The 27,642-nt window shown below is 44.7% G+C and overlaps 1 pseudogene across 1 annotated transcript in view; it reads left to right on the top strand.

Moving 5' to 3' along the window:
* The window catches only part of LOC311149892 (plexin-A1-like), a 197,961-nt pseudogene that overhangs the window by 116,341 nt on the left and 53,978 nt on the right, over nt 1–27,642 (top strand). The window contains exons 4-9 of the transcript in view: nt 6,364–6,464; nt 6,583–6,706; nt 6,862–7,015; nt 9,406–9,505; nt 16,467–16,581; nt 27,173–27,374. The product of the transcript in view is annotated as a plexin-A1-like (transcript). The remainder of the gene's footprint in view (nt 1–6,363; nt 6,465–6,582; nt 6,707–6,861; nt 7,016–9,405; nt 9,506–16,466; nt 16,582–27,172; nt 27,375–27,642) is intronic.

Here is a 27,642-nt window from a genome sequence, read left to right as displayed (position 1 = left end):
TGTTGGCAGCATCATGCTGTGGGGATGTTTTTCATCAGCAGGGACTGGGAAACTGGTCAGAATTGATCCATTTTAATTCCAGGTTGTAAGGCAACAAAATAGGAAAAATGCCACGGGGGGTGAATATCATTTGAGACACAGGTTCCCAGTAGACAGCCCTGGTCTTGTCTTGTCTTGGTTTAGACTAAGAGCATCTGAAGGGGATTGTGCTCCCTTAGTGTTGAGATGCGAAAGGCCTACATGTATCTATTCATCATTGGGGACGGAACCATATCTAATCACTGTGAATAATATTAGTCTCATTCTCTCATACATCATCTTGTCTCCTGAGGGTGTTCAGCAGGTGTGATGGATCACCATTAGAAAATGACATTAGAACATGATTATCTCCCCATACTGTAAATTACCTGATGGCGGGGTGGTGTACTCCCAATACCTTTTTAATGTAATACTCCCAATCCGGGGCTAATCCAATTTAATCTCAACTTTTATTTGTCCTATTAGTTCCTATAGGGACAGGGTTCCATATAAATCTGTTTGAGACAGGTATGTAAACCATTCCCTGCTCAATTTGTAATTATTGTGCTTTCAGGAGAGTAAGGGTCGGTGGCGGGGGCGAGAGAGAGAGAGAGAGAGAGAGAGATAGAGAGAGAGAGAGATAGAGAGAGAGATAGAGAGAGAGCGAGATAGATAGAGAGAGAGAGATAGAGAGAGAGCGAGAGAGAGAGAGAGAGAGAGAGAGAGAGAGAGAGAGAGAGAGAGAGAGAGAGAGAGAGAGAGAAGCACTCTTTTTTTACCTATCCCCTCCTGCCTTTTCTCTATTTGTCTCTCCTCATTGGATAATAGAAATGCCATTGTGGAAGGCCGGTGTTGTGCCTCAAACATCAAAACTCAATTTCCCAAGCTGACAGAACAATTTACTATTCCCCATATTCACAAGCAGTTAATTAAAAGTTCCAGATAGCCCATCGTACATCTCCCCACTGTAAATGCTGGGACCGGAGAGAAATATAAAACTGTCAGTTTAGCTGCGAGGAGAGAAATTTCGCTTAGCGTGCGTTGGATTTATACAGGGCAGTTCGTCTCGCTGTTGTTCTGACAATAAAGACACGCAGAGGAGAGCTAGGTTAGTCCAAAGCAGGACTAAAGTTTTCTCTGGGGAAGAATGTTCAATAGACTTTATGTATAATCATCATTGACCTCAACTGTCATGTAGATGGTCTTGTTTCTAATGTACAGTATCTATGTATGGATTAACTGAATTATATACCAGAGTCAATGATGTTCTGACTTATGTCATGTTCCTTGCTGTACAGGATATGATTACCGTGGTAATAAAAAAAAGAAGAAAAAAAAGTTTTATTGTCACAAATGGTGACATAATGTGACTCATTGGTTGTAATTGGCCATCACAGGGCTTACATAGAGAGTATACTGCTGTAATGAAGAGAAGATGGCCCTGGTGGTATTGATTTTGGTATGGTAGAGAAGAGTGGAGAAACATTAGCCCTGTCAGCACATTCAATTAATAGCAGCTATTTGAAGGTCTCTGTTTGATGTGGAGTTTTTTCTCTCTTCTTTCAAAGAATAAGGGAGGAAGTATCAGCTGACTGAAATCTGATTTGTGAGGCGGACATCTTAATATAGTTGAGAGGATCACTGTGACTCCGGTTTGGAGGACGGAAATGTGGCAAAAGTTGATTTGCCTGCCGTGCATGTGTGCTTCCTCCCGTAATCTAATATGTTCTATCGTGTTAGGTGCCGAGTTAGTATGAGAATGTGTGCATTTGAAAAGAAAGTGTTCTTTATCCCGTCAATGAGCTTACCGGGAGAATAGACACATTCTTTGCCTTGATAACTATGGAACTTTCTTCCTGAATAGCTGGGACATTGTCTCTAACCCAAGGCTAAGCTTGGTCAGCCCAGGCTCCTTAAAACAACCACTATCTGGTTTTGTTGCTATGGTAGCAGCATGCGGTGGTGCATCACTCCTGCTGTTGGACAATACAGTAGCATCTCTTTCTCCACTTAGTCCTTTAATGGTCTCATGTTGATGAAGAGGGGTAAAGCTATTGAACATGGTGCAGGCCAGGGAGGTGTATTGAGCTGAGCGGTTAGAGCTTGTTAGAGCAGTAACAAGCTGTCCTCACTGGAGCTAAAATGTTCCTCCTCACTGAAGTATGGAGCTAAAACGTTCTTCCTAACTTCCTCCAAGCTCTTAGCTCTACTCCTCTACTTCTCTACCAGGCAAAGTGTTCTGTCATGACCCTCGCCTCTCCACACATCCTGTCTGCAATTGGATACACTCTTATGGGTGTATAAACGACACTGATGTTTACTGGCATTGAGGTTGTCTTCACGAGGAGTGATCGTCGAGGCTGAAGCACATTAATGGCAAGCGAATGACTGCTTGGTGCCTCATCAGCTATGACAGATTCCTGGTGCTGTGTCAAGAGCCATGTGCAGCAGTTACAGATACAGAGCACACACACAAAAACACACACACACGTGCCTAAATACGGGCAGCATTGTCACCAGATGGAAAGGTCTGTGCTCGACCCTTGATGGAACATTCTTGTTTTATTAGCGCTGTGATCTCCTCTTCCCAACTTAATCAGCAGCAGATTGCCAGGATCTCAGAGTAAGAAAGGAATCACAATGGCCCTGTCAGTTTCATAACCAGAGGCAGCTGGAGAGGAACTAAATGTTTCTGAACTCTAGAAAGATGATCTGAGGAGATCAACTCTCAGCAGCTTCTGCTCCTTTATCATTGTTTCCTACATAACAGTCACAGAGACAAAACAGTCACAGAGACAGAACAGTCACAGAGACAGAACAGTCACATGGACAAAACAGTTACAGGGACAAAACAGTCACAGAGACAGAACAGTCACATGGACAAAACAGTTACAGAGACAGAACAGTCACAGGGACAGAACAGTCACAGAGACAGAACAGTCACAGGGACAGAACAGTCACAGAGACAGAACAGTCACATGGACAAAACAGTTACAGAGACAGAACAGTCATAGGGACAGAACAGTTACAGAGACAGAACAGTCACAGGGACAGAACAGTCACAGAGACAGAACAGTCACATGGACAAAACAGTTACAGAAACAGAACAGTCACAGAGACAGAACAGTCACAGGGACAGAACAGTCACAGAGACAGAACAGTCACAGAGACAGAATAGTCACAGGGACAGAACAGTCACAGGGACAGAACAGTCACAGGGACAGAACAGTCACAGAGACAGAACAGTCACAGGGACAGAACAGTCACAGAGACAGAACAGTCACAGAGACAGAACAGTCACAGAGACAGAACAGTCACAGAGACAGAACAGTCACGGGGACAGAACAGTCACAGGGACAGTATAGCAGGGAATGTGGATGAAACCAGGGTCATGTTACTCCATTGTCTGAATACAGAGGAATCAGGGCTAAGCAGGAGAAAGTGATTTGTCAGGAAGGATCAGGGACACAGTAACGCAGCAGCTTTTTGTGCTGTGATTAGCTGGTTGTTAGCCTGTTGGCCCTTGTCTGATACCACAGAACTCTTTGAGGTGGATGTCATTGATTCAGTAGGTTGTGACCAGTGGTAGACATGAAGGTAAGTCACCTGCCTGTTTGGTCAGTGGCATGTGTGAGAGTGTGCTGTTCCTCTCCCTCTGTGAGAATGTGGTGGCCGCCAAAGAGAGCGGCCACCCCCCCCCCCCCCCCCCCCCCTTCTCCCTCTCTCTCTGTCTCTCAAGGCTGTGTCTGTGTCAGTGGCTATGATGAATGGCCTCATTTGCCATGTTTCTCTCTATGCCCAGCCAAATTCAAGACATATGAGAGGAAAAGGGATGAAAAAAGGCTCCAGAAGGAAAAGTTTGTTGGTGTGAAATGAAGCCTTGTGGTTTTGGGCTGTGCAGAGGGATGACCTGTTCTGTGTGACATCATGGGGCTGGTTCTGAGGGGTGCTAACAGAATAACCCATCCATCACAGTGTTGTGCTCTGATAGCACATTCCATTTTGGCGCAAATTACAGAGATGGAGCAATTACAGTAGGCCTGCCTGCTTGGCTGTGCCCGTGCAGCTGCCCCTATTTGAAATGAAATATCAGAGTTTCCCTCCCTCGCTCCCTCCTTCCTGTGGCTGAATAAGACGCTCTCCATTGTGACCTAAATGAGAGAGGCTCATTTGTGGGGTTATTTATTTGTAATAAATCTCTCCCTGAGATGAATAGTAGTATCCTTTCCTCCGCTGCTGCCTGCCTGTAGCGGTAAATAGGCCAGGATGAAAATGCATTTTTTTTATATGAATAGGTGCTCTCAGTAACATACCTCTTAGTAAGACAAAGGACTCTGGCGGGGAAGCTAAGATCTTCCTTTCTATTATTTGCTTTCTAAAATAATTGAAATGGTCCATTTTTAAATATGATCTTTCCCTGTATCACCAGGCCTATTAAATAAACTATCTGCTCTGGCTTTTATGTTTTAATGTTATACAGTATGTGTGACTGCCTCATTGTATTGTTTAGTCACATTTGTCCAGGGGGAATGTAATGACAGCTATTTGCTGTTATTGCCTCTGTGGTTACTTGGTGTAATAATGACATCAGGACTATTATATCAGACTATCAGAGGCACTGACATCTCCGTTGATCTGTTTTTGCTTGCACTCATGTAATACAAAATACATGTTATGTCTGCCTATACATATACTGTGCAGTATACTATTGAATGGAAAATCCCCATTGAACTCCCACACTCCAATACCCAGCACCTTCTACTACAGTCTCTCCTACACTACTAACCACCAGCTGTGATGGACCACAACCTGACAGTGTCAGGACTTACAGCAGCTGTTACTCTCTACCTTGCATGCCCTTCTTTCTTACTGTTTCTCTCTCTTCTCCTCGCTCTCCTCTCCCCCACTCTCTCTCTCTCTCTCTCTCATACTCTCTCTCTCTCTCTCTCTCTCTCTCTCTCTCTCTCTCTCTCTCTCTCTCTCTCTCTCTCTCTCTCTCTCACCCTCCCTCTCTTCTCCCCTCAGAGAGAGGTCCAGCGCCATACTAGATTTTCTCTCTCTAGTCAATAATTACAGTCCTCCCAGCAGTGAAGTCCTCAATGGTCTCAGATTAAATGGATCCAGTTTGATTTCCGACACTTGATTTAGAAGTTGCCTGCAGTAGTAATATAATACTATCCCAGTGAGATGGTGTGGGTTGACTCCTGCTGAATGTGTGGGTGTGAATGTGTGGCACCCAACAATCATGCAGAGAGACAGGCAGAGAGAGAGAGAGAGAGAGTGAGAGAGAGAGAGAGAGAGAGAGAGAGAGAGAGGTACACAGAGAGAGAGAGACACAGAGAGAGAGAGACACACAGAGAGAGAGAGAGAGAGAGAGAGAGAGACACAGAGAGAGAGAGAGAGAGACACACAGAGAGAGAGACACAGAGAGAGACAGAGAGAGAGAGAGACACAGAGAGAGAGAGAGAGAGAGAGAGAGAGACACAGAGAGAGAGAGAGAGAGAGAGAGAGAGAGAGAGGCTGCTCTCAGCGGAAGTAGGCCTGCATACCGTACATGCACGCCTGCACACTCTTCCTCTGCCCTGCTGACCCCTCATATACTGTCCTGCAGAGCCCAGATGTGCTCCTCACAGTCCCTACTGTCTCTGCTCAAACAGTTTGGTGCAGTGGAGTTATTTCATGTGGATTTATAGAAAGCCTATATTTAAGGCCAGTATGATGACAAATACACACACACACACACACACACACACACACACACACACACAAAACACATATGTGGAATTGTTAAACTCCACTCCTGAGTGAAGCTGCTGGAAGTGTGTGAGCTGTGCTCTCTGCTCTCTGAATTTGACAGGAATAACTGTGGTCAGGTCTGCAGGCACCCAACAGCTGCCCCACAAACCTTATCACGGACTGCCTTCTCACTCACACACACACACACACACACACACCTACACACGGTAATGGATGCATGCACACACACAAGGAAGCACACACACTGAGGCCCAATAATAGCCTAATATGCTGGTGTCCAGTCAGAGAGGAGAAGGTTGCTTTTGAGAGTGTAGGCCTGGGGGTGATTGAGACCAGGCAGCACGGCTGTCCGTCTGTCACCTACTCGCTACACAGAACACACAAGCCATGAGCATTACCATAAAGAGACACGGGATGTGTTAGAGACAAGGACAAATCTGATGAAATCAGTTTTTTAGAAAGTAAACTGTATGCCAGTTTATGATGGTGTATGACATTGTCAGCAAATACTCAATTCATAGCTGAACTCTGTAAACTCTTAAGCGTTCTATGATGTTAACCATGTGGATTGTTTCTGTGTGTTTCCAGGTGAGCCGTGTTCCAGTGGAGAGCTGTGAGCAGTACTCCTCCTGCAGCACCTGCCTGAGTTCAGGAGATCCCCATTGTGGCTGGTGTGTCCTCCACAATGTGTAAGTACATTATAACCACACAGAGCTTCTCTGACGCTGCATACCTGACATTACTATGTTCTCAACTCCATAGTATCAAGTCACCACACCTTAAGAACCAGAACTCTCTCTCTGTCAGGTGTTCGAGGAAGGATCGTTGTGAGAGGGCTGATGAGCCTCAGCGTTTTGCCTCCCGAGTAGAGCAGTGTGTCAAACTCAGTGTCCAGCCTGGAAACATCTCTGTCACCATGTCCGAAGTGCAGGTACGTCACCTGACAATAAATCATATGTGTGTGTGTGTGTGACAGAGCGCAAGTGTTTCGGTGAGTGTGTGCCCATGTGTTTCTCTGTGTATGTGTGTGTGTGTGTTCTCACATTGACTTGTCCCTCACACTCTCCTCTCTCTCTGTATTCCTAGCTGGTGCTGCAGGCTCAGAATGTGCCTAACCTTTCGGCAGGGGTCAACTGCTCCTTTGAGGACTACACTGAGACAGAGGGACGCATCTTTGGGGGCCGCATCTACTGCCTGTCCCCCTCCACACGAGAGGTCGCCCCCATCACACGCAACCAGGGTGAGACATTTAGCCACTGCATCCTCATGCTGCTATTTGCTGGTAATATAACGCAGTTACACTGTGTGTGAACAACATTGTATTATTTTATTATTTGTCTGTGTGTAGATTGTGTTATACTGACATACTGAGACTCTTTCTTGGGGACAAACGTACTGTGAATCTGTTAGGGCTGGGCAGTGTACATTCTTAGAAGAAAAGGTTCTGGATAGAACCAAAAAGGGTTCTATGCTTGCTTCATATATGGCACCTCTAAAGGTTCTATATAGAACCCTTTTGTAGAGTTCTTTGATCAGAACCCCAGGAGTTCTTCTTCACTGAACCACAACTGGTTCCATATAGAACCCTTGGGCTCCATATAGGGTTCTATATGGAACCAATTTCAGTTCTATATAGAACCTTTAGGCATGCCATATATGAAGCAAGCATAGAACCCTTTTTGGTCCTATCCATCTGCATGGCCAGATGGATGCAGACATGGTGACATGCTTGCAAGTGTTCTATAATTACACTATTACTTTGTGTATCTTACTGTCTGCCAACTACTGGCTGCTAGTTTGTCTTTTCTTAACAAGTTGTTGCTAAAATAAATTGTGTTAGCCGCTAATACTAATCGGTAGTTACCTGGCTAGCTAGCAAACGTAGCTAGCTAATACAGCCTGGTACCAGTGAGGGTGTAGGCTAAGATAAGCATGTTGTTTGTGCAATGTTATCTTCTAAATCAGAGAGGAATAGGTGAAGCATGAATATGTTAGCTAGCTAGCTAGCAACACTGCATGACCAAAACATATAATTCCAATATCATGGGCATTAATATGGAGTTAGTCCCCCCTTTGCTGCTATAACAGCCTCCACTCTTCTGGGAAGGCTTTCCACTAGATGTTGGAACATTGCTGCGGGGACTTTCTTCCATTCAGCTACAAGAGCTTTAGTGAGGTCGGGCACTAATGTTGGGTGATTAGGCCTGGCTCGCAGTCGGCGTTCCAATGAATCCCAAAGGTGTTAGATTTGAGTTGAGGTCAGGCCTCTGTGCAGGCCAGTCAAGTTCTTCCACACCGATCTCGACAAACCATTTCTGTATGGACCTCGCTTTGTGCACGGGGGCATTGTCATGTTGAAACAGGAAAGGGCTTTCCCCAAACTGTTGCCAGTTGGAAGCACAGAATCGTCTAGAATGTCATTGTAAGCGTTAAGATTTCCCTTCACTGGAACTAAGGGGCCTAGCCCGAACCATGAAAAACAGCCCCATACCATTATTCTTCCTTCACCAAACTTTGCAGTTGGCAATATGCATTCAGGCAGGTAGAGTTCTCCTGGAATCCGCCAAACCCATATTCGTCCGTCAGACTGCCAGATGGTGAAGCGTGATTCATCACTCCAGAGAACGCGTTTCCACTGCTCCAATGGCGGCGAGCTTTACACCACTCCAGCCGAAGCTTGGCATTGCACATGGTGATCTTAGGCTTGTGTTCAGCTGCTCGGCCATGGAAACCCATTTCATGAAGCTCCCGACGAACCGTTCTTGTGCTGACGTTGCTTCCAGAGGCAATTTGGGACTCGGTAGTGAGAGTTGCAACTGAGGACAGACGATTTTACGCGTTGCGTGCTTCAGAACTCGCCGGTCCCATTCTGTGAGCTTGTGTTGCCTACCACTTCACGGCTGAGCCGTTGTTTCTCCTAGACGTTTCCATTTCACAATAATGGCACTTACAGTTGACAGGGGCAGCTCCAGCAGGGCGGAAATGTTACGAATTGACTTGTTGGAAAGGTGGCATCCTATGACGGTGCCACGTTGAAAGTCACTGAGCTCTTCAGTACGACCATTCTACTGCCAATTTTTGTCTATGGAGATTGCACTAATTTGAAGGGGTGTTCACATACTTTTGTATATATAGTGTACAAGAGGTAAGAAAACATGCAATGTAACATCTAATTAGGGTCACCTGGAAACACTGACCAACACTTTGGTTCCTACCCTGTCAAAAATTCCTCCCTGGCTTAGGTATTTGTTGTCATGTCAAACCACAATGTATTCAAGGTGCTGCCCACTATATTCCATCTATAGAATTAGAATAATGTGGAAATTATAATAAAAGTACAGGAAATGCAGGAATTGATGAAAATGCCGAAAATGATTTTTGTTTGACGTTAGATTGAACAGTATGAAACAATCAGAATGGAGAAAGCCCCATTGAAATCACTTATAATGTATGTGTTGCCACCGTAGGGTCATGAACTACTCATAAAGCATATTTAGAACTTTTATAAATCAAAAACATAAAATACCATCAAATATGGTCATACCGTCAACAATGTGAAAAATATTGTGAAAGATATTTTGGCCATATCCCCCAGCCCTAGAAGCTGTATATGACTGTAAATCTTTCTAGGGGACAAGCGTACTGTGAAGCTGTATCTGAAGTCTAAGGAGACAGGGAAGAAGTTTGCCAGTGTGGACTTTGTCTTCTACAACTGCAGTGTGCACCAATCGTAAGTTCTGTTTTACGTCATTCTGTGTGTGTGTGTGTGTGTGTGTGTGTGTGAGAGAGAGAGAAAGAGAGATAGAGAAAGAGGAGCGAGAAATAGAGAACGAGAGAGAGAGAAAGACACCCTCTCCTCTCTGCTCTGCAGTGCTTGTTACTGCTGATGAGACCAGACCCTTAATGTCATTTTCTTAATAATTTGGTGCTCCTCTGATGTCATTGATCATGTTTTACTACACTGAGTTATGTTCCTTTAGCCCCTGTATCTACAGTGCCTTGCAAAAGTATTCATCCCCCTTGGCATTTTTCCTATTTTGTTGCACTACAACCTGTAATTTAAATTGATTTTTATTTGGATTTCATGTAATGGACATACACAAAATAGTCCAAATTGGTGAAGTGAAATGAAAAAAATAACAAAAAATTCACCCCCTTTGCTATGAAGCCCCTAAATAAGATATGGTGCAACCAATTACCTTCAGAAGTCACATAATTAGTTAAATAAAGTCCACCTGTGTGCACATGTGTCTCAGTATATATACCTACAAAGGCCTACAAACCTGACTCAGTTACACCACAGAGGGAACACTTATACACAGACTAATTAGGGGATGAGCACCAGGTGTGTGTGATTGACAAGACAAGACAAGTGGAGTGATGAGAATGGGAGCAGCAGTAGCTAGTAAGCGGGTGACTTGAACGCCGAAACCTGCCCGAACAAGGAGGGAAGGCAGCCTCGGCGGAAGTCGTGACAACCTGTGTGCAATCTAAGTGTCACATGATCTGTCACATGATCTCAGTATATATACACCTGTTCTGAAAGGCTCCAGTGTCTGCAACACCACTAAGCAAGGGGCACCACCAAGCAAGCGGCACCATGAAGACCAAGGAGCTCTCCAAACAGGTCAGGGACAAAGTTGTGGAGAAGTACAGATCAGGGTTGGGTTATAAAAAAATATCAGAAATATTGAACATCCCACGGAACACCATTAAATCCATTATAAAAAAATGGAAAGAATATGGCACCACAACAAACCTGCCAAGAGAGGGCCGCCCACCAAAACTCACGGACCAGGCAAGGAGGGCATTAATCAGAGAGGCAACAAAGAGACCAAAGATAACCCTGAAGCGGAGATTGGAGTATCTGTCCATAGGACCACTTTAAGCCGTACACTCCACAGAGCTGGGTTTTACGGAAGAGTGGCCAGAAAAAAAGCCATTGCTTAAAGAAAAAAATAAGCAAACACATTTGGTGTTTGCCAAAAGGCATGTGGGAGACTCCCCAAACATATGGAAGTAGGTACTCTGGTCAGATGAGACTAAAATTGAGCTTTTTGGCCATCAAGGAAAATGCTATGTCTGGCGCAAACGCAACACCTCTCATCACACCGAGAACACCATCCCCACAGTGAAGCATGGTGGTGGCAGCATCATGCTGTGGGGATGTTTTTCATCGGCAGGGACTGGGAAACTGGTCAGAATTGAAGGAATGATGGATGGCGCTAAATACAGGGAAATTCTTGAGGGAAACCTGTTTCAGTCTTCCAGAGATTTGAGGCTGGGACGGTTCACCTTCCAGCAGGACAATGACCCTAAGCATACTGCTAAAGCAACACTCGAGTGGTTTAAGGGGAAACATTTAAATGTCTTGGAATGGCCTAGTCAAAGCCCAGACCTCAATCCAATTGAGAATCTGTGGTATGACTTAAAGATTGCTGTACACCAGCGGAACCCATACAACTTGAAGGAGCTGGAGCAGTCTTGCCTTGAAGAATGGGCAAAAATCCCAGTGGCTAGATGTGCCAAGCTTATAGAGACATACCCTAAGAGGGGGTGAATACTTTCACAAGCCACTGTATCCCACCATCCCTTGCTCTGCCTTTCACTAAACATATAGATATGGTCCAAAGACCCCCATCTCCCCTCTCACCCTTATCATTTCCCACTCCATTATTATATATTTAATCTCTCCCTCTTCCTCTCTAGCCATCCTTCCCCATTCTCTCGCTTTCTCTCTCATCCTCTTTCCCCTATATCTCTTCTCCATCTCCTCCCCTCTAACTCTCCCCTACCCCCCTTCATTCTCTCCATCTCCTCCCCTCTAACTCTCCCCTACCCCCCTCATTCTCTCCATCTCCTCCCCTCTAACTCTCCCCTACCCCCCTCATTCTCTCCATCTCCTCCCCTCTAACTCTCCCCTACCCCCTTCATTCTCTCCATCTCCTCCCCTCTAACTCTCCCCTACCCTGACATGCTACCCATCTCCTCCCCTCTAACTCTCCCCTACCCTGACATGCTACCCATCTCCTCCCCTCTAACTCTCCCCTACCCTGACATGCTACCCATCTCCTCCCCTCTAACTCTCCCCTACCCTGACATGCTACCCATCTCTTCCTTTCATGCTCTCCTTTTCTCTCTTCTTTCCTGTTGGTCCTTTCTCCTTCTGGTCCAGATGTTCCTCTCTGCTCTTATTTATCAAACATATTTTTTTCCTCGCCCCTGCTCTGTGAGCTCCATACATTAGCATAGCAATATTCTGCTAATTAGCTGCCCTGGCGCCCCATTAGAGCTGGACATAATGGAGAGCGTATGTAAAGTGTTCACCTGGACCTCTTATCAAGGCTTGTATCATCGTCTTTGAACGTAGAGGATTTGTGATTATATATGGACCTATGTATGTGTGGGTGTGCGCTGTCTACCACGTGTGTGTGTGTGTGTGTGTGTGTGTGTGTGTGTGTGTGCGTGTGTATGTGCATGAGGGCTGGTTAAGCACTCCCACCATGCCTCTCTCATTGAATAAGCAGGCATAGTGAGGTCTTTGATGTGCTGTATGCAACACACTCCATCAGGACATTACAGTACACTACAGTCTAGTTTTAACAGCCCAGCCTTGTCAGCCACACAGAACCCACGTGACCCCCTGACCCCCTGACCTACTCCCCTCCTGACCTCTGACCCTGACCCCAGCGTGTGTAGGCTGCCAGTGGGCCGGGTGTGCCAACGGGGCTGCTGGGCAATAAAGAGCTTTCCTCAGAGGTGACGGGCATGGTGGGCGGGGGGGGGGGCACTTTACTTGGCAAGGCAAATTTTCCCGCCAGCTATTTACATACACAGTAACAATATTAGAGTTTTGCATTAAAAAGACTGCCGGAATAGTTTAATTGAGCGTGTGAGGGACCGAATGTATTTTTAATGAGAGGAGCGCGGAGGAAAAGAGGGAGAGGGGGGTGAAAACAAGTGAAGGAGAGATGGATTGTGCCCATTGTGTTGGGAATAATGTGTCCACAGAGCTAAAAGGTTAGCGCCTCAGCCAAACCACAATGCCTATTAGAATATAAAAAGAATGATGAAATGCATGTAGGATTCAGAGCCCTTGAAAAGGCTCACTCATGGAAGACAGAGAGCCCTGAGACAGGCTCTCGTAGACAGGGTGGGTGTTCACCGCATCTCCCTGCTACCAGTGTTGGGGAAGCTTCTCTGAAAATATAGTTTACCAAGCTACCAGTTGCTTCACAGTAAGAAATTAAGCTACACTAAACCTACCCTTTTGTAAAATACAGTCTAATTATAATAATATGCCATTTAGCAGACGCTTTTATCCAAAGCGACTTACAGTCATGCGTGCATACATTTTTTTTGTGTATGGGTGGTCCCGGGGATCAAACCCACTACCTTGGCGTTACAAGCACCGTGCTCTACCAGCTGAGCTACAGAGGACCACTGAAGTTCTTTTGAAAAAGTAATTCACTACATCCAAACTGTAAATCTGAAATATCATAGACTACAAATTGCAAGAACAGATCACTTTGGGGTCATATGTTAACAGAATGTGTAATTTAGCCTATTAAACACAAGAATTAGGCTGGTCTGATGCTGAAAAAGAAAGGAAATGATTGCCTACTTCCCTCATAATATACTTTTACATTTTTTAAAGTAGTGTGTAGTTCCAGTAGTTAGCTACACCACTATATGGCAAAAAGGTAATGAACTACTGAAAACACTACCAAGATTTGAATTTAGTTCAACTACTACCAAGCTACTGCAAAATGTAGTTAAATTACTAGTTGAACTACATGTAGTTCACTACTCCCCAATACTGCCAGCTACTGGCCTGGTGCTGCTTGACCACCTGGAGACACTTCACTGTTGTAACAGGACAAGAACATTGGGCTACAACATTCTGATAACATTCTATCAATCTAAAGAATGGTTTAGATGGGAGGAAGAGGTATTATTTTGTGGTATCCACTCTCACTTCAATGATCCCAATTGTCTTTTCAATCTAACATTCACTTTGTTCTGAACATACAGTATCTATCTATCACAGATCATACTATAGGTGTTAGGATAAGAACAAATAGAGAACAGATAAATAGTGATAGACCTGATAGATGTTCTGAGTTGTTAGATTGGAGGTAGAGGTGGGAAGATGAGTTTGTTATTGCCCAGGTTCAGGTGTGATATTTCCAGACAGCAGAGGGTGAGTGATAGGCCAGGCATGGTGCCACTCCACCTGGCGGGACTGAGTACCTCTCCTCTACCTCTTCTCTCATCTACCTCTACCTTTCCTGCTGAACCAGGCAGAACAAAGGAAACAGCCTCTGAGTGTTTATTCACCCAGCTCCTGAATAGGCACTATAGCAACAATAAAGCATGTTTGTAATTTAAGCAGAAACAAGGAAAGCTTTAATTAAATAGGATCATTATATCAATGTATCTGTCTGTTTACTGATACCGATATGAAGTATATTTTTTACAATGGAAACAGTGAGTACTGTATGCATACTTAAATACATCTATTCTATATTTGATTAAGTATCAATGTATGGTCTTGGGTGGTCTGATTAGCAGACAAGAAACATTTACTAGTTTGCAGTAGCAGCCCCAGAGCACTGCAGAGGCTTTGATTTCCTGCTGTAGCACATGCACATCTCCCAGTGTGGCGCTAAGAATCAGCAGGGTTCAAAGGGCATTGCCCCCCTTCTCTGTCTGCATCTAGCTGGGATCGATAGACCCAGATGTCTGGAGACTAGAAGGTAATACCCCTCAGAAGCAAACAAATAGCAGGCTGTTAGCGTAGCACAAATCCACCCTCGCTGTCGCTCTCTCTCTCTCTCTCTCTCTCTCTCTCTCTCTTCCTCCCCATAGTAACACACATACAGGAATCGGTTATAGACTTTATCCCGTAGAGCTAGGATGCTAGTGGGTCCTGCTCATTATAGTAGTGTGGAGCTCTGCTACACATGCCTCATTCTGTCACTGGAATATGGGAGTAGGAGGCAAGTTAAATGGCTTTGTATAACTCATAAAGATTTTTGAAAAATCAATGTGTTTATGTGGGGCGAAGCGGAGTGGAGTCAAACTAATGCATGTATTTTATTTTATCCGCTATTTTACTCTCCTGTAGCTATACCAACCTTGTTGAGGCTGCTGGTAATCCATGTTCATTTACGCTTTCTGAACTAAGGAAAAAGGAGTTTGGAGAAAAACAGGCTTATCTGGGCCTTGCAGCTTATTTGAATGTAAGCCTTTGAACATGTTGAATAGGAAGGAGGAGTATATCGCTCGAGCCATTTTCCTCTCTATGTTTATTTTACTGTCCGTTGGAGACATGGCAACTGGAAGAGTAAAACTTTGCTCTGTTCTGCTGTGTTCTGCTCTGTTCTGTTCTGCTCTGTTCAAAGTCCAATAATCCCAAAAAATTTTTGACACACTGACACATTCTTCCTGAAGTAAGATAATTACTCTACTGAAGTGACTTTAAAAGTTTGAGGTAGATGACCTTTAAGTACAGGGCAAAAATGGAGTTGAATCAGGTTTTCACCTTGGTCTACCCTAGTGTTTAGGATGGAGGATGGAACAGCCAGCCTCAGAAGCAGGGTTGATTCTGGACATCTATTCTAGAGGCTGATTGATCAATTAACTGATTTAAATGTTTCATTAAGCATCTACTCGTGTCCTGGAGGGCTGTGTTGTATTCTAGTGTTGCTTCTAAATGATTGTTAAATTACTTAATTGGACAAATCACCAGCAGAATTGATCCTGATGAGTTTGTATACCAGTGTTAAGAGGCTACCCTGAAGTGTTTTTTTGTAGTGATTCGAAAGAGACTGATCATTCTTACAATTTTTTGTGAGAGTGAAATTAATATAATTCAAATCATGTTGTGTTTCACGTACAGCCAATCAATATCTTTTATTGCGGTAGCTCTTAGTTTTAACCAAACCAATGCACCGTGTGTGTTCAGTGTGTGTGTATTTGTGACCAGTGGAAACCTATGTCTTTTATTTAAATCCCTCTAGACCATGGTGTCACACATATGATCAGGAGAGTGATGGATTAAGTGATTAATTAATTTGGTGGGTGCTTATATTAGTCCTATTTCACTAGTGTGTATTATTCACTAGTGCCATTATCAACAGCAACCCTGGAGCAATTAGTCTTAAATGCCTTGCTCAAGGGCACATAGACAGCTGTTCCACCTTGTCGGCTTGGGGTTTCGAACTAGCAAACTTTCAGTCATTGGCCCAACGCTCTAACCGCCAGGCTATATGCCACTCTGATTAATGACCTAGCTATAAGGCCACCCTCCTTTCTCCTCTCAGTCCTCTTTTAATCTCACCAATGTTCTACCTGTTTTCCCCCTGCCTTTGGGTCTGTCTTTCTGTCCCCATCTTCTTTACTCTCTGTCTCTCAGTAGCTGTTGATAGGATGAATAGTTGACAGTCACTCATCTTGATCAGCCTTTTATCTCTACCTCTTTCATTTCTACCTACCTCTCATTCAACCTGCCTCTTCAACATGGAGATAGATATTAATATTGGTCAGAAAATTAAGATGTGAGACTGAGATGAGGTTGTTAGGCAAGGACAGCCATTTAAACAGTCGATAAATGTGTTTGTGTTCTGTTGAATTGTTTTAGATTCTCTGCAGTGACTCATTCTATCTCTCTGTCTCTCCGTTTGCAGGTGTCTGTCATGTGTCAATGGCTCATTCCCCTGCCACTGGTGTAAATACCGCCACATGTGCACTCAGAACGCCAACGACTGTTCCTTCCAGGAGGGCCGTGTCAATGTGTCAGAGGTGAGAGATCCCCACTGTCCCAAAATACTGCACACTGTCTCCCTGTGTAACAACCATCTCTTCAGTAACACATTAAATTGATGACGCCAGTCAGTGTCATACCCACTCACACACTGTGAAACCTGTCATACAGAAATACAGGCACGCACATGCAGGCACGCACACACACACTCCTCCTCCTGTTGATGAGAGTGATGCACGTGCTGGTTGATATCCAGTAGTCCCCAGCTGGGCTCTTGGTATTGTCGTGCCACCATGCCTGGGCCTCAGATGCTATGAGTGGTAAAGCAGCAGCTGTTTAAATAAAACCAGCCCTGGATTTATGCACTTATAAACAGGCCAGGGTGAATGACTATGCAAATTGTATTGTGTTCTACATTTCCAAATGTTACATTTGCATGAAAGCCAATATCAATCTCATCCGCTGCTCTGCTGTCTCTCTCTCTGTACCGTATTACCACCACCAAACCCAATCTCTCTCTCTCTCTCTCTCTCTCTCTCTCTCTCTCTCTCTCTCTCTCTCTCTCTCTCTCTCCTTCTATCTCTCTCCCTCTCTCTCTCTCTCTCTTTCTCCTTCTCTCCCTCTCTCTCTCTCTCTCTTTCGGCCCAACCGTGGAATGCCAAGTGCACGCTCTGTGGTGCTGTACAAGAGTGAACTGTTTACTGGCAGAACACAGCCCTCCATCACACACACACACACACACACACACACACAAACACACACACACACACACACACACACACACACACACATACACATACACACACACACACACACACACACACACACACACACACACACACACTGTACGAAATGTACAATAAAATCACAAACTCAGTCAACTGTAACAAACAAACAAATTCCTTCAAACCTTAATCTCCAAACCCACTGATCCCTGTGACAATCACCTACTTAAAAGTGTAAATTCACATTTACAGCCATGTCGAGTGACCTCGGGGGACGTGAAACCCTGAGCTATCTGTTCAGACGCTGTGTTCTGCTGTTCAGTGCTGCGAGCGTCTCTGAATGTGCCTGATGTATACATGTGTTTGTCTTGGCTGTGAGCAGAGTAGGTTCCTTATCTCTTCCATGGCAGAACACCTTTCCCATGCGTCTGGGTTACATTGCGGTTTATTTATGATATTAATTGGCCATGAGGTATCCTACCTCAATCCAATTACGGACCGCAGCTTTTATCTCTGCAGCGTAGCTGCAGGCGTCGCCGCTCACAGCACTACAGATGCTCTCTCTCTCTCTCTTTCTCTCTGTCTCTTTCTCTCTCTCTCTCTCTCTCTTTCTCTCTCTCTTTCTCTCTCTCCCACTCTCTCTCCCACTCTCTTTCTCTTTCTCTCTCTCTCTCACTCTCTTTCTCTCTCTCTCTCTCTCTCTCTCTCTCTCTCTCTCTCTCTCTCTCTCTCTCTCTCTCTCTCTCTCTCTCTCTCTCTCTCTCTCTCTCTCTCTCTCTCTCTCTCTCTCTCTCTCTCTCACTCTCTCACTCTCTCACTCTCTTACCTCTAAAAGGAAATTACATGGATTAACATTCTGTTCTGTTTCTGTAAAACCAATGCTCTCTCTCCCTGCAAAGCTGCGTCTATAAACGTGGCTAAGTGTCTAGTCTCAGGAAAGACAATTTGGCATGCATTCATACAGGGTGGTGGAGGGGCCGGGCTGTGGGGGGCTGTATTTTTGGGAAAAGGTGTGTGAAGAAAGGGCAGAGAATAGAGAAAATAGGGGAGAGGTGAGAGGCGACACATACAATGAGGTTTCGTGGTGTCATAGTGATGGTCAAAATGGTGGACTAAATGCCATCAGTCAGACAGCCTGTTCTTCCCCCTGAGCTAAGCTGTAATCCAACCAAACCACTCACATACACTATACTCCCAGCACTGATATTTTCTCATTTTGGTGCATAGGTTACCATGGTAACATGAATAGTCCGTATCAATAGGCTTGTTACACACAGATGCCATTATTTTATGTTGCACAATGCCAAGGCCACCATTTATCCTTTCTTTTGATGGACTCTTTGTGCACCATAGTCGATAATACAATTGAACCCAAAATGTATATAAAACAACGGGTTTCAATGGAGTAGGCATTTTGGATGGGAAGGAAAATGACGCAACATTTGAAATAATGTGTAAATAAGTCATAGAGATTTATTGTGTTATCACTCTTTCGCCAAGTCACACTCAACTTTTACAGTATCTGTATGCCCATTGATATGCCAAAATACATTTCTCATAGTTGTGTGTCCACCAGCATCGTAACTAAGTCCCCCAATGTAATGAGTAACATTAGCAAATCAAATGTATATCAATCAACATCTGCCTGACAGCCGATAAACAAAGGAGCACATTAAATCCGACCAGGCAGAAAATTGCTAGAGTAAGCCACACTTGAGAAACCCATCAGGATAAATGAATAAACAAACAAACATTGAAACAAACAAATTTGTTCCGCTGTGCAGGGTTGTCATGGACAGTGGTTGTGGGTAGGGTCTGTTGGTCTGGTAGAAGTAGCGGCTGTCTGTCTGTTTGCAGCCAGTCTCCAACAATGTGATGGACTCGTTACAGAACTGGGCTTAGTCAAAGAATCAAATCCCTGATAGAAGGGCTATACCCAAAACATGATCAAACAATGAGTCCTTATGGAGTTCCCTACATGCAGTAACTATACACTGAGTGTACAAAACATTAGGAACACCATCCTAATATTGAGTTGTACCCGCCTTGCCAATTCACCTTCTGAATGGCACACATACACAATCCATGTCTCAATTGTCTCAAGACTTAAAAATCCTTCTTTAACCTGTCTCCTCCCCTTCATCTACACTGATTGAAGTGGATTTAACAAGTGACATCAATAAGGGATCATAGCTTTCACCTGGTCAGTCTATGTCATGGAAAGAGCAGGTGTTCCTAATGTTTTGTACACTCAGTGTAAATTATGTCACCCACTGGGGGAATAAAACACTTCTGCTACTTTTCCTTGTCCAATTCATAACCATTAGAGCAGCTTTGGCTGTACAGATGTAAACATGGAGATGGAGATTAGTCTTTATTAGCTGATTATTACAAGAAGCATCAAAACACCAGAGGGAGGTAATGTGTATCTCTGTTCTCCTCCTGTCACCCACATTTACTGCTCTGGAGGGTGAAACATAGGCCTAGTGTACTTCCTTAGATTAAGATATTACACACTAGGCTTGCTTTGGTTAACACCAGTTAATACCGGTTGTCATAGATTTAAATAAAATCGATTATGTATTTGTGGCTATATGTCTGATGAAGTATGTATTCATGGTAAAACCTGGAAAGTAAAAGCTACTCCTCACTCGGATCCTCTTCTAGTCCTAATTTCTGTATTCATGCATTTAGACAGGCATCCTCAGTGCCACCTCTCTCTCCTCCCCGTCTGCCAAGCATAATTCCTTCCTTCCCTCGAATTTACAGTCTGTCTCATGTGGCTGTCAGGTGTTTTTTTTCCTCCGCCCTCTCTCGTCTCTCTGGTGTTGTGAAAGCATTTCTCCTGTGAGTACACACATGCATGCACACAAACACACACACACACACACACACACACACACACACACAAATACATACACACTAGAGGACGTGCGCCCAACAGCATCTTGGTAAGATGCAGTAGCGCTACAGTAAACAGACTGTAAACAAGCAAGGGAGGAGAAGACCTGCCAAAGAGCACAAGCTCCAACTCTCAGCCCTGCTCAACTTTGGCTTTCTCCATCCCCAGTGTCACTACTCAGAACAGACCAGCCAACTCCACCACTACTGCAGCCAGCCTTACAGAATGGGACAAACATCTGAGGCTGTACCATTAACACTAGAAATGCTGGGCCTGGAGGGACCCTACTTCAAGCCAATGACGCGTCTTTTGGAGGTCAACATTCTAACAGTCTAATAAATAAATGTCATATGCTATTGGAAAAATAATCATTTGGTTGTGTTTATGAAGGTGAACATGAAGAAAAAAATATAATACAACATAATAACATTTTCATTAGTTTATGTTACTGTAGGCTATATGTAAAAACAAAAAACACAAAAAACACCACAATTAAAGTGTTAAATCGATCACAAAGAAATCCTTTATAATTTTGTTTTGGCAGGTCTTAAGAAACAGTATGGAAATAAGAAAATGTCTTTCAAAAGACAGAATAGCACATTTTATTTTGTTACCAGTCTTTGCTTAGTAGCCTGAGCTAAATGATATGCTTCCACTTGCTCACATGCATGGAACAGCGGTTATTCTTAGAAAAAGCCATATTTTGAAATAGAGCTCACCTCTTCAATTTTGAGAGTTATTTGGCAAAGGTAAGTGTTTTAGAAACTGCTCTTTCTGATATTATACAGAAATCATGTGCATGTGACTCTGTTGGAGGATTTGAATAAGTGACTTTTTGGCACTCCGTTTTCCTGCCTCAAGCTGCACCGATCTCTTCATATAAAATCGGACAATTGATAATATTGTCACCCATCAGACTATTGTGAATTTAATCTTGTCTTTAGGCTAATTCTATTAATATACGTATGTGTTAAATTAGTTTCGATATAGTTTAGGTGTAGTTTCGATGGGACATCATCAGCTGGGCAGGCTGACTGGTGGTGAAGTACTGATGGTGAAGTACTGGTGGTGAAGTACTGGTGGTGAATGAAAAATGACATGACCTCTTAAAACTGCTTATAACACAAATTCTGTTCGCGATATTTAAATTATTTCAACATACGTGTGTTACAGATGTAGGATCTTCATTTGAGCCAGTTTGCTACAGCAGAAAAATAATCCTGCAGCAACAGGAAATGTGAATTATCATGTGGATTATAATGGTTCTATATCTGGTTCTCCCTGGCGCTGCCTCCCGCTCATGGATCCAAGCCTGCCACTGATCTGCACCTGCTTTAATTATTCAAAGTGTATTCAATCTTCATTTCCAGATGCCTCAACGTCTGTCCTCCTAATGGATGCTGAGGATGAATTTTACATAGAGGAGTTGAGATCCTGGTGAAGGCTTCTTCATGTGGGGTTTGGTCCAATGACACCATCTGGGCCAGCTCCACTTCCTTTATTTTCTCTTGAATAATTCCTACTCATCTAATGCTGCTGTCCTACTTCTCCCCTTCAGAGAAAGTACTGACTCTAGAACTCCCCTTGCAGCATCAGCATAATACGTGATCAGTGATCATGTTTCATGTTTGGTGCAAAGCTTGTTCTTTGTACAGTTTGTACAATATTATTAATTCTATAAACTGAGATAAAGTATTTTTAGCGAAGTGGTCAGTATCTGTGACTCCATAGCAGATTTCTCCCAGGAGTTTTTGACCGTGCATATTTCATCTCCCTACTCTCCGTTCTCCATCACAGGAGGGCCCAAGAGTGGGCGGACACTCCAAAAGCCTTTTCATGGTTCAAAGTCCCTTTCATTTAACCGCTGAGCTTTTCTGAGAGCCTCATGGTGTCTTATCAAGCACAGTTCTAACACTGTGTCTCACCACAGGACTAGACCTTGGGAACTTAATTCATACAACCCAACGAGTGTTACTCTTTACAACTTTTGTCATAGTAATATAATTACATAGTTACATAATATAGTTCTATACAGACATATACCTGTAAATAGTTGTTGTTTGTTGCAATGTTATCTTATGGTCCTAAACACAACCCAATATCAATTGTCTGAGCTCAGTGTTTCCTAGCATCAGGTATGAATAGCACTCTGTGTGTTGATCTGGTGTACCTACAGTAACACACACCCCTGGGAGTTGGTTGTGAAAGTCTCCATCGATTTGCAAAGTGTTGCTTATCACATTTATTAATGTCTCTGCATACAGCCTAGATACAGTGTGACAGAAACAGACAGGACCATCTCTGATAAAACAAAGCCCAGAGCTCCATTGTGTTTGGCTCAAACAGCTCAGCTCTGTCCAAATCAAGAGGCCAGCGGGGAATTATTGGATTCGGCACGGAGCGGCCGACAGGCCTGAAATCACTGAGAGGGCTTGATGGATATGATATGCTGCTCACTGGCCCCCTTGACCTGTCTGCACAGTATTCTTAGGAGAGATCTATAGGGACGTGTATTGGCTCGCATGAAACCTAGCAAACCCAGCAAAGTGAGATCATATTATTCAGCATCTCTCCGTCCGTGTCTCCCTCGGGAGATGTAGTCATCATATCAGAGCCCTTTTTAGCACTTCCTCTTTCTCTGTCATGCCCCTCTGTGTGTCCGGTCGGTGTGCGTTGCGCTTGTGGATGTGGGTCCTGCTCCTTGCTAGGGGGCCAGTTCACTGGGCTGTATCGGTAATCCATAAGGGCGCTCGGCAACTCTCTACTCGCCCCGCCTCGCCCCACCGCACACCCTTCTGTCAATCACAAAGATACTCATCTATCAAACCCCCTTGTCGCCAGCAGTGACACCCCATTCTTCATGGTGGATTGGGATTGATCAGGGGACCTGGAGGAGGAGGAGGCCCAAGAGGTCACAGCCAGCAGCCAGAAGCCAGCGCCCCACAGAGAACACGTCAGCATCCCATGATGACATCACCTCATTACTGTAGGGTCAAGCAGGGCCAATGGGAGATCAATGAGAAATCATCTGCATGAGAAACTAGGAAGACCCTCGTTCCTCTCTCTCCATGGCCTACAAACCCTACCCTCTCCCTCTGCTAGTGTTTTTAGAAGAATCATAGTTCATCCCTGTTGCAGCAGTCTCCCTCTCTCTTCCTTGCTCTCTCTCTCTCTCTCTCTCTCTCTCTCTCTCTCTCTCTCTCTCTCTCTCTCTCTCTCTCTCTCTCTCTCTCTCCTCTCTCTCTCTCTCTCTCTCTCTCTCTCTCTCTCTCTCTCGTTCTGCTGTTTGTTATGTGAGCCCTGCTTAATGTTCTCAGACTGCCACCTCGGCAGTGTTGCACAGCTTTCTGGGAGGGGAAAATCAAATGCTAACAGAAATCTGTTGCCAGAGGGGGCATGGCTGGAGGCTGCGTTTCAGTAAAACAAACACCATGGAGACTAGCATGCCATACAGAGCTGCCAGGGCCAGGCTAGCGCTAAGAGGAGGATATGGGAGAAGTCGAGATGAGTCTGGAGTTAGAAAACCCACTCATCTTTATCTGCTGCTGGCCAACTCCTTATGCTTTCTTCCTGTTTGCCCTCAAGACAGGTTTCTCTGCAGCTCTCTGACTCCCAACCCCAGGGTTAGATTGTGGTTTTGGAGCAGAGACAGCTGTAAGCTCTGCCTCTCTCTCTCTCTCCCAGAGATCCAGCCTTGTCTTTCCCCCAAGGGATGGATGGTAACACAAATAATCAGCCAAACACTCTCCCCTTTGGTGAACCCCTGACTCTCCTCCTGACTCTCATTCCCACCTTAATAAACGGCTGTGTGTCTCCCAGGGCCGTGTCTCACCTCTGTCTGACTCCCAGCACCAGGGGAGAGAGGGGGATGAGGGAAAGAGGGGGAACAGGGGAAGAGGGGGAGAGAGGGGGAGAGGAGGAAAAAAGGGGGAGATGGGGAGAGAGGGAGAGAGAGGGGGAGAGAGCATTGAGAGCAGCTAACCTAACCTGGAGCCCCAGCTCACACAAGCCTCTCTCTCTCTCTATTTTTCTTTCTCTCACTCTGTCATTTCAAAGGAAATAAAGGAGTGAAAAAAGAAAAGAGAGAAACCACTTCAAAGGAATCCCCTTGGTAAACCATTGTTCCATTGTATTCCGCAAGAGTGCAATCTGATACGCACTTTCAACTCTGTTTTGACACCTGTCAGGACTGGTAATGAAATAGTTACTATTTTTTCTTCACCACTTTTTGTTCATCAATGGATTGTCTCTCTCTCTCTTGCCCTCAACTTGTGTTCATCATCAGTTCCCCTCTGAACGTGGCGGGTCTTCGTCTCCTGGCTCTGGCTGATGGTTGATGATTGGATTTGGCTGGGCTGGGTGCTGAGAGCTGCAGGATGTGGTTCTGGCTTGGCCCGCAGTGCTGATCCAGCACTCTTTGTGTCTACGACCCTCCAATCCATGCCAATGCACCAGGCCTCTGGGGTTTCTGCTGCAGGCGGGCGGGCCGTGTGTTGGCACAGGTGGGACCAGTGTGTAGTCCAGACTGAGGACAATCTGTCTGTCTTTGTCTCTGCACTGTCTGACCAGAGACACGTGTTGTACATACCATAGAAGGAGGCTGTGGTCTGTCAGACCCAGATAGTGAGCGATAGCAGCGTTACACCACTGGTTGGGTGGGAGGACTGTTTGACTTCTTTGTCCTAGAGACAGACTGATAAACACATGAATGTGTGCACACACACACACACATCCACACACACACACACACAGACACACACACACAGACACACAGATACACACACACACAGTCCCTATCAGAGGCTGGAGGGAGTTCATTAAGCGTGTTGTTTACGCTTGTCTGTTCCCCACCTGTGTGCACTGAATACTAAAGCAAATGGCTGCCTGGCCACCAGCACAACGTCTCGTTCAGACTCAGCGCAGCCCCTCTGGAATTGATAATCCTCTCTCGCTGCCGCTTTAGAATTGGGGATTCATTCACAAGCCCCATTATTCTTGTTTCGCTATTTGGTTTTGTGCCTATCGGGAGGAGAATAGGTATCACCCAATTCCATTACGTCCAATGATTTTTTTGGCCTGCTGTCTTTACGATTCAAATTGCAATTTCAAGTCATTACCTGCACTTAATTTAACGCTGGTTTAGCAAAGCACAAACTGATTTACAAATGAGCCTGCAGACCAGGGAGACGATGTTCAGCTAATAATGATTAAAGAGACCAAAGTTTCCATGAATATTTTGGGATTATTGCCATCACAGAATATTACCGTACTCAACACTGTTTATTCAAAGTAATATGGACCTCAGAGTTCCTTATCCTCAGTAGTTAAGGATAGTCTTCAGCTATTGGCTAATAGCTCCCTATTGTCTTGAGGTGAATCCTATACATTACTTCTAGCTTAGCTAGCAAGAGTCTTCCATTGTCTAATACATAGTAATTGAAGACAAAGACAGATCTGTCCAGATTCTTGCATAATCATATATTTATTCAGCGGAGAAGAGGAGTTGGTGGTGGTGAGAGGAGAGTAGGGGAGGGGAGAGGATAGGAGAAGAGAGGAGAGGAGAAAAGAGGAGAGGAAAGGAGAGCAGGAGAGAAGAGGAGAGGAGCAGAGGAAAGGAGGCGAGAGGAGAGGAGAGGTGAGTAGGGGAGGGGAGAAGGTAGGAGAAGAGAGGAGAAAAGAGGAGAGGAGGAGAGAACGGGAGAAGAGAGGAGGAGAGCTGTGGTGGAACACAGTTTAATAACAAGACTGCAGCCGCAGGCAATTAAATCTGCAGCCCAATGGAAGCGCCTGGCTGCCTGGTGTCACAGAGACCTGTGTTAGCTTCTGAGAAGGAGTCTGTTTACACAGCCCAACTTATGATAAGAAGCTTCACTCACACACACAGGAATGATATTCACAGTCCTCAGTATAGAGTATACTAGACACTGGTCTACCAGACCTGGAGTCATTCGCTAGAACTGAGAATTAAAATAGCAATCATATTATGTTTGAAATTCCTCAAACGTCTACAAATGTTGATATTGGAATAGTTTTGGCTTAAGGTACAGATTCATGACATCTTTTTTAATTTAGGCTTGGCCCTTTGACTCTTCCTACTGACCAAGGTTGTCTGCTGTCTGGCTTGTTTGTCTAGCTTATTGGCATTGACTCATTTGAATAGAAAGAGAAACAACACATTTCATTCACTCACATTAGCATGGTACTGTTAATGTATTTGCTATGTAACTGTTTGGAGTAGTAATATTTTTTCTTTACAGCCTGTTGCTAAATCTTGTGTGGGAGAGGGTGACGTCTAAAATCAACAAACACATTTTTCCTCAGCCAACTTTTGCCAGCGAGCGGGACACATGACAAATGTGTCTGTGGTGGCCCATCTTCCGTTAGTTGATGTATTTCTTTAGTTGCCCGCTGCTTTGCTCCTGTCCTCTCCAGTGCCCTCGAGTTGGGCAGAGAGGAGTCAGGGCCAAGAGAGGAGACGAGACAGCACTTGCTGCTCTTCCCACTGATCGTCTGGACTGGACTGGCTTTTTGGCCCAGACCCTGTTGGCGTCCGTACCCACTAACACAGCCCTGTCAAAACCTTTCAATGGCATTAACACTTGAATGGCTTCATTTTGTTTTGTCTCGCTAATCCATTGGCATGGCAACAAACTCTGTGGTCGCTAATCACTTTGCCCCCCCCCACAGAAATATGCCAGTTTCTCAGAGCAATTAGGCCCATTACATGGCTTTATACAATTATAAACAATACAATTATAAATACTGCATTCCTCTTGTCTTCCTCACAGTTGGATATGTCTGTACATTTTGTATCACTCTGTGCTTAAAAGCTCACACACTGTGCATCAAGACCACTTTCAAAATCACTAATCCTATATCGACATTATACAAGCAATGCTATACTTACTTGTCAAGTCCAGTAAATATCCAGTCTGCCATTTCCTTAGTTTTACCTGCTTACAGAATAGAGGGCTAACCATGGTCTCTTTCCCTGTTCCCCAGGAGTGTCCCCAGATCCTGCCATCCACCCAGATCTACATCCCTGTGGGGGTGATGAAGCCCATCACCCCTGCTGGCTAAGAACCTACCCCAGCCCCAGTCTGGACAGAGGAACTACGAGTGTATCTTCCACATCCAGGGAGCCACCTACAGCGTCACCGCCCTGCGCTTCAACAGCACCAGCATCCAGTGTCAGAAGACCTCGGTGAGTACAGTACCATACCATTACCTGCCCTATCTTTTACTGCTGTACTCTGTCCCAATCTGTACCGTATTACCACCACCAAACACAATCTCTCTCTCTCTCTCTCTCTCTCTCTCTCTCTATATATATATATCTCTCTCTCTCTCTCTTCTCCTCGCTCTCCTCTCCCCACTCTCTCTCTCTCTCTCTCTCTCTCTCTCTCTCTCTCTCTCTCTCTCTCTCTCTCTCTCTCTCTATCTCTCCTCGCTCTCCCTCTCCCCTCTCTCTC

The sequence above is a fragment of the Coregonus lavaretus genome (genome assembly GCF_964263955.1).
Source record: "Coregonus lavaretus genome assembly, chromosome: 22".
In the NCBI taxonomy this organism is placed as follows: Eukaryota; Metazoa; Chordata; class Actinopteri; order Salmoniformes; family Salmonidae; genus Coregonus; species Coregonus lavaretus.
The sequence above is the reverse complement of the archived record's forward strand: the minus strand, read 5'-3'. Positions and strand labels throughout refer to the sequence as shown.